Raw genomic sequence first — 11,488 nt, 5'->3', positions numbered from 1 at the left:
TTTTTCTCCGTTTTGGAATATTTAAGAAAATAGGAAAATAAGAAGTAGTCCGGGAAGGACACGAGGCGTCCACGAGGGTGGAGGGCGCGCCCTACCCCCCTGGGCGCGCCCCTGCCTCGTGGGCACCTCGTGTGCTCTCCGGACTCCGTTTTCTTGCACGATACTCCTTTTGGTCGGTAAAAACTCATTATATAATCTCCCGAAGCTTTTGACCACCGTACCACGCAAATATCCCCTGTTTTTGTTTCGAGCTATTTCTGTTGCAGATTTAAGCAAGATGTCTTCTCAAGAGTCAGTCGGGGAGAGCCGGGTGTCTAATTCGACACCGGGACCAACAGCAAACAGTGATGTTGACCATTTTGGGCCATCAACGGAGGAAGAGATGGAGGCCAACTTGAAAAGGATAGATGACATGGAGGAGGATCAAGAAGTTACTTCCCGTTTCTGAGCTGGATTCACAATGGGGGAACTACAGAGCTCAGCCATTCCAACCTCGGTCATCCCTTCCAATGTTAAATTCCTCTCTTATGAAAATATGAAAAAGAGTGTTACTTGTTCTCCCGCAGCTATGCAACATCCATGGGTGAAAGGCGCTTTAACAGTCATGGGTAAGCTCCGTAAGGAAATAATGGATCTCAAGCAGCAAGTCAATAAGCTCGAGGAGGAGAATCGTATCCTGAGGGGCATCATCGCCAAGAATATCACATCACCACCTCCGAAGAAAGAGCAATAAATACATGGGTATGGGCACGCCCCTTGGCAACTGCCAAGCTTGGGGGAGTTGCCCCGGTATCGTATCACCATCACACTCCTATCTTTACCGTTTTTCTTAGTTCGATCATTTTGGTAATATCTTGATCTGGTAGAATAGAGTTTTAGTATGATTTAGTTTTGAGTTTTGCTTTATGATCCTTCTATGTAATCGAGTCCATGAGCTATATATAATAAAGATTAGTGTTGAGTCAAGGGCTTGATCATCTTGGTATGATCTTGAGAAAAGAAAAAGAAAGTAGAAAAAGAAATAAAAAGATCATATTGATCTTATGGAGAGTAAAGACTTCACATATAAAGAGTATGATGAATAAAAGTTGTTGAGAGTCGACAAACATAGTTTTGGTCATCGTTTCAATTAATAGGAAGTAATAAAGAAAGAGAGGTTTTCACATATAAATATACTATCTTGGACATCTTTTATGATTGTGAGCACTCATTAAAATATGACATGCTAAAGAGTTGATGTTGGACAAGGAAGACAACGTAATGGGTTATGTTTTCTTATATCCGAAATAAAATATATTGTCATGGATCATCCAACATGTTGAGCTTGCCTTTCCCTCTCATGCTAGCCAAATTCTCTGCACCAAGTAGAGATACTACTTGTGCTTCCAAATACCCTTAAAACCAGTTTGGCATGAGTGTCCACCATATCTACCTATGGATTGAGTAAGATCCTTCAAGTAAGTTGTGATGTTGCATGCAATAAAAATTGCTCTCTAAATATGTATGATTTATTAGTGTGGAGAAAATAAACTTTATACGATCATGTGATATGGAAGCAATAAAAGCGACGGACTGCATAATAAAGGTCCATATCACAAGTGGCAATATAAAGTGACGTTCTTTTGCATTAAGATTTCGTGCATCCAACCTTAAAAGCACATGACAACATCTGCTTCCCTCTGCGAAGGGCCTATCCTTTACTTTTGTCTTTTACCATATATAAGAGTCATGGTGATCTTCACCTTTCCTTTTTACATTTTATCTTTTGGCAAGCACATTGTGTTGGAAAGATCCTGATATATATATATATATATATATATATATATATATATATATATATATATCCAATTGGATGTAAGTTAGCATGAATTATTATTGTTGACATTGCCCTTGAGGTAAAAGGTTGGGAGGCAACACTATAAGCCCCTATCTTTCTCTGTGTCCGATTAAAACTCCATACCCATAAGTATTACGTGAGTGTTAGCGATTGTGAAACACTAAATGATAGTTGAGTATGTGGACTTGCTGAAAAGCTCCTATATTGACTCTTTCCGATGTTATGATAAATTGCAATTGCTTCAATGACTGAGATTATAGTTTGATGGTTCTCAATGAAGTTTCTGATTCATACTTGACATTGTGAATAGATTACTACTTGAGCATAAGAAATCATATGACAATATCCATATATGCTATTGTTATAAGAATAATCATGATGCCCTCATGTCCGTATTTTATTTTATCGACACCTCTATCTCTAAACATGTGGACATATTTATCGTTATTGGCTTCCGCTTGAGGACAAGCGAGGTCTAAGCTTGGGGGAGTTGATACGTCCATTTTGCATCATGCTTTTATATTGATATTTATTGCATTATGGGCTGTTATTACACGTTATGTCACTATACTTATGCCTATTCTCTCTTATTTTACAAGGTTTACATGAAGAGGGAGAATGTCGGTAGCTGGAATTCTGGGTTGGAAAGGAGCAAATATTGGAGACCTATTCTGCACAGCTCCAAAAAGTCCTGAAACTTCACGGAGGCGCGTTTTGGAATTAATAAAAAAATACTGGCGGAAGAATCCACCAGAGGGGGCCCACACCCTGGCCACGAGGGTGGGGGGCGCGCCCTACCCCCTGGGCGCGCCCCTGCCTCGTGGGCCCCCTAGCAGGTCTCCGGTGCCCATCTTCTGCTATATGAAGTCTTTTACCCTGGAAAAAATCATAAGCAAGATTTCGGGAAGAAACTCCGCCGCCACGAGGTGGAACCTTGGCGGAACCAATCTAGGGCTCTGGCGGAGCTATTCTGCCGGGGAAACTTCCCTCTGGGAGGGGGAAATCATCACCATCGTCATCACCAACGATCCTCTCATCGGGAGGGGGTCAATCTCCATCAACATCTTCACCAGCACCATCTCCTCTCAAACCCTAGTTCATCTCTTGTATCCAATCTTTGTCCCAAAACCTCAGATTGGTACCTGTGGGTTGCTAGTAGTGTTGATTATTCCTTGTAGTTAATGCTAGTTGGTTTATGTGGTGGAAGATTATATGTTCAGATCCTTTATGCATATTGATGTCTACTACGCAACCTTCTTCTTGTAGACGTTGTTGGGCCTCCAAGTGCAGAGGTTTGTAGGACAGTAGCAAATTTCCCTCAAGTGGATGACCTAAGGTTTATCAATCCGTGGGAGGTGTAGGATGAAGATGGTCTCTCCCAAACAACCCTGTAACCAAATAACAAAGAGTCTCTTGTGTCCCCAACACACCCAATACAATGGTAAATTGTATAGGTGCACTAGTTCGGCGAAGAGATGGTGATACAAGTGCAATATGGATGGTAGATATAGGTTTTTGTAATCTGAAAATATAAAAACAGCAAGGTAACTAATGATAAAAGTGAGCGTAAACGGTATTGCAATGCTAGGAAACAAGGCCTAGGGTTCATACTTTCATTAGTGCAAGTTCTCTCAACAATAATAACATAATTAGATCATATAACTATCCCTCAACATGCAACAAAGAGTCACTCCAAAGTCACTAATAGCGGAGAACAAACGAAGAGATTATGGTAGGGTACGAAACCACCTCAAAGTTATCCTTTCTGATCGATCTATTCAAGAGTCCGTAGTAAAATAACATGAAGCTATTCTTTCCATTCGATCTATCATAGAGTTCGTACTAGAATAACACCTTAAGATACAAATCAACCAAAACCCTAATGTCACCTAGATACTCCAATGTCACCTCAAGTATCCGTGGGTATGATTATACGATATGCATCACACAATCTCAGATTCATCTATTCAACCAACACAAAGAACTTCAAAGAGTGCCCCAAATTTCTACCGGAGAGTCAAGACAAAAACGTGTGCCAACCCCTATGCATAGGTTCATGGGCGGAACCCGCAAGTTGATCACCAAAACATACATCAAGTGGATCACGTGAATATCCCATTGTCACCACAGATAAGCACGGCAAGACATACATCAAGTGTTCTCAAATCCTTAAAGACTCAATCCGATAAGATAACTTCAAAGGGAAAACTCAATCCATTACAAGAGAGTAGAGGGGGAGAAACATCATAAGATCCAACTATAATAGCAAAGCACGCGATACATCAAGATCATACCACCTCAAGAACACGAGAGAGAGAGAGATCAAACACATAGCTACTGGTAGATACCCTCAGCCCCGAGGGTGAACTACTCCCTCCTCGTCATGGAGAGCGCCGGGATGATGAAGATGGCCACCGGTGAGGGATCCCCCCTCGGGCAGGGTGCCGGAACAGGGTCCCGATTGGTTTTTGGTGGCTACAGAGTCTTGCGGCGGTGAAACTCCCGATCTATTCTGTTCCCATGGTTTTAGGGTATATGGATATATATAGGTGAAAGAAGTCGGTTAGGGGAGCCACGAGGGGCCCACGAGGGTGGGGGCGCGCCCAGGGGGGCAGGCGCACCTCCCTGCCTCGTGGCCACCTTGAAGCTTCCCTGACGTCTACTCCAAGTCTCCTAGATTGCTTCCGTTCCAAAAATAACTCTCTCGAAGGTTTCATTCCATTTGGACTCCGTTTGATATTCCTTTTCTTCGAAACACTGAAATAGGCAAGAAAACAGCAATTTGGGCTGGGCCTCCGGTTAATAGGTTAGTCCCAAAAATGATATAAAAGTGTAAAGTAAAGCCCATAAACATCCAAAACAGAATATATAATTGCATGGAACTATCAAAAATTATAGATACGTTGGAGACGTATCAGCATCCCCAAGCTTAATTCCTGCTCGTCCTCGAGTAGGTAAATGATAAAAACAGAATTTTCGATGTGGAATGCTACCTAACATATTTATCAACGTAATCTCCTTTATTGTGGCAAGAATATTCAGATCCATAAGATTAAAAACAAAAGTTTAATATTGACATAAAAACAATAATACTTCAAGCATACTAACAAAGCAATCATGTCTTCTCAAAATAACATGGCCAAAGAAAGTTATCCCTACAAAATCATATAGTCTGGCTATGCTCTATCTTCATCACACAAAATATTTAAATCATGCACAACCCCGATGACAAGCCAAGCAATTGTTTCATACTTTTGATGTTCTCAAACTTTTTCAATCTTCACGCAATACATGAGCGTGAGCCATGGACATAGCACTATAGGTGGAATAGAATGGTGGTTGTGGAAAAGACAAAAAAGTAGAAGATAGTCTCACATAAACTAGGCGTATCAACGGGCTATGGTGATGCCCATCAATAGATATTAATGTGAGTGAGTAGGGATTGCCATGCAACGGATGCACTAGAGCTATAAGTGTATGAAAGCTCAACAAAAAGAAACTAAGTGGGTGTGCATCCAACTCGCTTGCTCACAAAGACCTAGGGCATTTTGAGGAAGCCCATCATTGGAATATACAAGCCAAGTTCTATAATGAAAGATTCCCACTAGTATATGAAAGCGACAACATAGGAGACTCTCTATCATGAAGATCGTGGTGCTACTTTGAAGCACAAGTGTGGTAAAAGGATAGTAGCATTGCCCCTTCTCTCTTTTTCTCTCATTTTTTTGTTTTTTTGTTGTTGTTTTTGGGCCTTTTTTATGGCCTCTTTTTTTTTTCGTCCGGAGCCTCATCCCGACTTGTGGGGGAATCATAGTCTCCATCATCCTTTCCTCACTGGGACAATGCTCTAATAATGATGATCATCACACTTTTATTTACTTATAACTCAATACTTAGAACAAAAATACGACTCTATATGAATGCCTCCGGCGGTGTACCGGGATGTGCAATGAATCAAGAGTGACATGTATGAAGATAATGAACGGTGGCTTTTCCACAAATACGATGTCAACTACATGATCACGCAAAGCAATATGACAATGATGGAACGTGTCATAGTAAATGGAACGGTGGTAAGTCGCATGGCAATATATCTCGGAATGGCTATGGAAATGCCATAATAGGTAGGTATGGTGGCTGTTTTGAGGAAGGTAATGGTGGGTGTATGGTACCGGCGAAAGTTGCGCTGCACAAGAGAGGCTAGCAATGGTGGAAGGGTGAGAGTGCGTATAATCCATGGACTCAACATTAGTCATAAAGAACTCACATACTTATTGCAAAAATCTATTAGTTATCGAAACGAAGTACTACGCACATGCTCCTAGGGGGATAGATTGGTAGGAAAAGGCCATCGCTCGTCCCCGACCGCCACTCATAAGGAGGACAATCAATAAATAAATCATGCTCCGACTTCATCACATAACGGTTCACCATACGTGCATGCTACAGGAATCACAAACTTTAACACAAGTATCTCTAAAATTCACAACTACTCAACTAGCATGACTCTAATATTACCATCCTCATATCTCAAAACAATCATAAGGAATCAAACTTCACATAGTATTCAATGCACTTTATATAAAAGTTTTTATTATATCCCTCTTGGATGCCCATCATAATAGGACTAAATTCATAACCAAAGCAAATTGCCATGCTGTTTAGGACTCTCAAAATAATATATGTGAAGCATGAGAGTTCATATATTTCTTCAAAATAAAACTACAGTCGTGTTCTAAAAGATATAAGTGAAGCACTAGAGCAAACGACAAACTACTCCAAAAGATATAAGTGAAGATCAAATAGTTGAATAATTATGTAACTACGTGAAGACTCTTTAACATTTAAGAATTTCAGATCTTGGTATATTATTCAAACAGCAAGCAAAACAAAAGAAAATAAAATGACGCTCCAAGCAAAACACATATCATGTGGTGAATAAAAATATAGCTCCAAGTAAAGTTACCGATGAACAAAGACGAAAGAGAGGATGCCTTCCGGGACATCCCCAAGCTTAGACGCTTGGTTATCCTTGAATATTACCTTGGGGTGCCTTGGGCATCCCCAAGCTTAGGCTCTTGCCACTCCTTATTCCAGAGTCCATTGAATCTTTACCCAAAACTTGAAAACTTCACAACACAAAACTTAACAGAAAACTCGTAAGCTCCGTTAGTATAAGAAAATAAATCACCACTTAGGTACTGTTTTGAACTCATTCTAAATTCATATTGGTGTAATATCTACTGTATTCCAACTTCTCTATGGTTCATACCCTCCGATACTACTCATAGATTCATCAAAATAAGCAAACATCACATAGAAAACAGAATCTGTCAAAAACAGAACACTCTGTAGTAATCTGTATCATTCGAATACTTCTGTAACTCCTAAAATTCTGAAATAAATTGGTGGACCTGAGGAATTTGTCTAGTAATCATATTCAAAAATAATCAACTAAATAGCACTCTCCAGTAAAAAGTTTTAGCTAATCTCGTGAGCGCTAAAGTTTCTGTTTTTTACAGCATGATCATAAAGACTTCACCCAAGTCTTCCCAAAGGTTCTACTTGGCACAAACACTAATTAAAACATAAAACCACATCTAAACAGAGGCTAGATAGATTATTTATTACTAAACAGAAGCAAAAGCAAAGGACAAAAATAAAATTGGGTTGCCTCCCAACAAGCGCTATCGTTTAACGCCCCTAGCTACGCAGGATGATTTCAATGATGCTCGTATAAAAGATAAGAATTGAAACATAAAGAGAGCATCATGAAGAATATGACTAGAACATTTAATTCTAATCCACTTCCTATGCATAGTGATTTTGTGAGCAAACAACTTATGGGAACAATAATCAACTAGCGTAGGAAGGCAAAACAAGCATAACTTCAAAACTTTAAGCACATAGAGAGGAAACTTGATATTATTGCAATTCCTACAAGCATATGTTCCTCCCTCATAATAATTTTCAGTAGGATCATGAATGAATTCAACAATATAACCAGCACCTAAAGCATTCTTTTCATGATCTACTTGCATAGAAATTTTACTACTCTCCACATAAGCAAAATTCTTCTCTTCCAGAATAGTGGGAGTATCATAAGAAAGTCGAATACTATAAATTATTTCCACATTAAAAGAGTAATGTTCAGAAAAAGGGTAATCATAATCATGACAAGTTTTATAAATATAATCATCACTACTTTTTATAGCATAAGTTTCATCACAATAATCATCATAAGTAGCAACTTTGTTCTCATCATAATCGATTGAAACCTCTTCCAAGATAGTGGAATCATTACTAAATAAAGTCATGACCTCTCCAAATCCACTTTCTTCAATATAATCATCATAAGTCGGAGGCATGCTATCATAATTATAAATTTTCATATCAAAACTTGGGAGACGAAGCATCCCCAAGCTTGGGACAAACATTAATTGCAGCAAATATATTCTCAAAAACATCATCTTCATCAAACATAGCATCCCCAAGCTTGGGCCTTTTCATATCATAAGCATAATCACTCTCATCATTAATAGTATGGATAGCACCAATAGTATAGCAATTATCATCATCACAATGAGTAATGGGAGCAACATCGTTTGGGAGGGATACCTTTTTTATCTTTGTTCCTCCGTCTTTTCTTTTTCTTCTTCACATAATGTGTGGGTTTAACCCTCTTTTTGGAGCTCCTTATTAATGAGATTGGTTGAATAGAAGGCTCCTCCTCATTACCTGATTCATCATAAGAAATAATAGGAGAATATTGGGAAGTCTCTTCCCTTTCGTTAGTATTCTCTTCATCTTCTATTTGTTTTCTTTTCTTTATGTAATTGGCAATATAAGGATTTTCAATGCAATTCATTGCACAATACATATAAATTTCTTCTAGATCAATATCGAGGAATTTCTCAAGGTTATATTCTGGAATATGCATAGTATGACGTTTCATTTCTTCATAACCCAAAAGCAAACAATGTTCATTATGATGTGCAAGGGAAATCAAGTCATCACAATTTTTGGACACGATTCGATCATGAAACAATTTGCATTTGATATTTAAATGACCATGTTCATTGCAAAGTTCACAAGTGTGGCGAAGAAATTTTAAATTTTCAGCACAAACATCCAGCCTTTCTTGCAAGCATTTGGTTTCTAAATACTTATGCCTCTTGCAAAATCTATCTTCCCTATTTGGTGTGTACTTGCAAACTCTATGCACTCCACAAAAATTGACATGCTTATAAGAGACATTTTCATCATGACTAGTGCAATCATCATTAGTGCCATGGATATTCAAAGAGTTCATACTAACAACATTGCAATCATGCTCATCATTCAAAGATTTAGTGCCAAACATTTTATAGACTTCTTCTTCTAGCACTTGAGCACAATTTTCCTTTCCATCATTCTCACGAAAGATATTAAAAAGATGAAGCGTATGAGGCAAACTCAATTCCATTTTTTGTAGTTTTCTTTTATAGACTAAACTAGAGATAAAACAAGAAACTAAAAGATTCGATTGCAAGATCTAAAGATATACCTTCAAGCACTCACCTCCCCGGCAACGGCGCCAGAAAAGAGCTTGATGTCTACTACGCAACCTTCTTCTTGTAGACGTTGTTGGGCCTCCAAGTGCAGAGGTTTGTAGGACAATAGCAAATTTCCCCCAAGTGGATGACCTAAGGTTTTTCAATCCGTGGGAGGTGTAGGATGAAGATGGTCTCTCTCAAACAACCCTGCAACCAAATAACAAAGAGTCTCTTGTGTCCCCAACACACCCAGTACAATGGTAAATTATATAGGTGCACTAGTTCGGCGAAGAGATGGTGATATAAGTGCAACATGGATGGTAGACATAGGTTTTTGTAATCTAAAAATATAAAAACAGCAAGGTAACAAGTAATAAAAGTGAGCGTAAATGGTATTGCAATGCGTTAAAACAAGGCCTGGGGTTCATACTTTCACTAGTGCAAGTTCTCTCAACAATAATAACATAATTGGATCATATAACTATCCCTCAACATGCAACAAAGAGTCGCTCCAAGTCACTAATAGCGGAAAACAAAGGAAGAGATTATTGTAGGGTACGAAACCACCTCAAAGTTATTCTTTCGGATCGATCTATTCAAGAGTTCGTAGTAAAATAACATGAAGCTATTCTTTCCGTTTGATCTATCATAGAGTTCGTACTAGAATAAAACCTTAAGACACAAATCAATCAAAACCCTAATGTCACCTAGATACTTCAATGTCAGCTCAAGTATCCGTGGGTATGATCCTACGATATGCATCACACAATCTCAGATTCATCTATTCAACCAACACAAAGAACTTCAACGAGTGCCCCAAAGTTTCTACTGGAGAGTCAAGACGAAAACATGTGCCAACCCCTATGCATAAGTTCACGATGTTACGGAACCCGCACGTTGATCACCAAAACATACATCAAGTGGATCACGTGAATATCCCATTGTCACCACAGATAAGCACATGCAAGACATACATCAAGTGTTCTCAAATCCTTAAAGACTCAATCCGATAAGATAACTTCAAAGGGAAAACTCAATCCATTACAAGAGAGTAGAGGGGGAGAAACATCATAAGATCCAACTATAATAGCAAAGCTCGCGATACATCAAGATCGTGCCGAATCAAGAACACGAGAGAGAGAGAGAGATCAAACACATAGCTACTGGTACATACCCTCAGCCCCGAGGGTGAACTACTCCCCCCTCGTCATGGAGAGCGCCGGAATGATGAAGATGGCCACCGGTGAGGGATCCCCCCTCCGGCAGGGTGAACAGGGTCCCGATTGGTTTTTGGTGGCTACAGAGGCTTGCGGCGGCGGAACTCCCAATCTATTCTATTCTCTGATGTTTTAGGGTATATGGATATATATAGGCGAAAGAAGTCGGTCAGGGGAGCCACGAGGGGCCCACGAGGGTGGGGGCGCGCCCAAGGGGGCAGGTGCGCCTCCCTGCCTCGTGGCCACCTCGAAGCTTCCCTGACGTCTACTCCAAGTCTCCTGGATTGCTTCCGTTCCAAAAATAACTCTCCCGAAGGTTTCATTCCGTTTGGACTCCGTTTGATATTCCTTTTCTTCGAAGCACTGAAATAGGCAAGAAAACAACAATTTGGGCTGGGCCTCCGGTTAATAGGTTAGTCACAAAAATGATATAAAAGTGTAAAGTAAAGCCCATAAACATCCAAAACAGAATATATAATAGCATGGAACTATCAAAAATTATCCAACGTATCACATATTAATACCCCTCCGATTATGAACATGAATATGATTTGTGAGTAGTTACGTTTATTCCTGAGGACATGGGAGAAGTCTTGCTATAAGTAGTTGAAAGGAACTGCGGTGCCCCCATGTGTGGTTTTGGTAATTGATGACACTCTCTATGGACTAATGGTTGCATTGAGTTATATTTGAAGGATTTGTCCATAGGCTCTTCTTGAAGTCCATGTGTTGGTTTCAAGGAGTTTATGAGTTGACCAAGGTGCTATTAAGGAATTATCCAAAGATTGGTTATGTGAGTGTTGAGCTTATTGCAAGCATGTCTTGAAGAATAAGATTGTGTGATCATTCATGTTTACCTTCAAGACATCATCCAAATGAAGAGAGTTCGAAAGATTCAA

This window comes from Triticum aestivum, chromosome 3D (assembly GCF_018294505.1).
Source record: "Triticum aestivum cultivar Chinese Spring chromosome 3D, IWGSC CS RefSeq v2.1, whole genome shotgun sequence".
NCBI classification, from domain to species: domain Eukaryota; kingdom Viridiplantae; phylum Streptophyta; class Magnoliopsida; order Poales; family Poaceae; genus Triticum; species Triticum aestivum.
The sequence above is the reverse complement of the archived record's forward strand: the minus strand, read 5'-3'. Positions refer to the sequence as shown.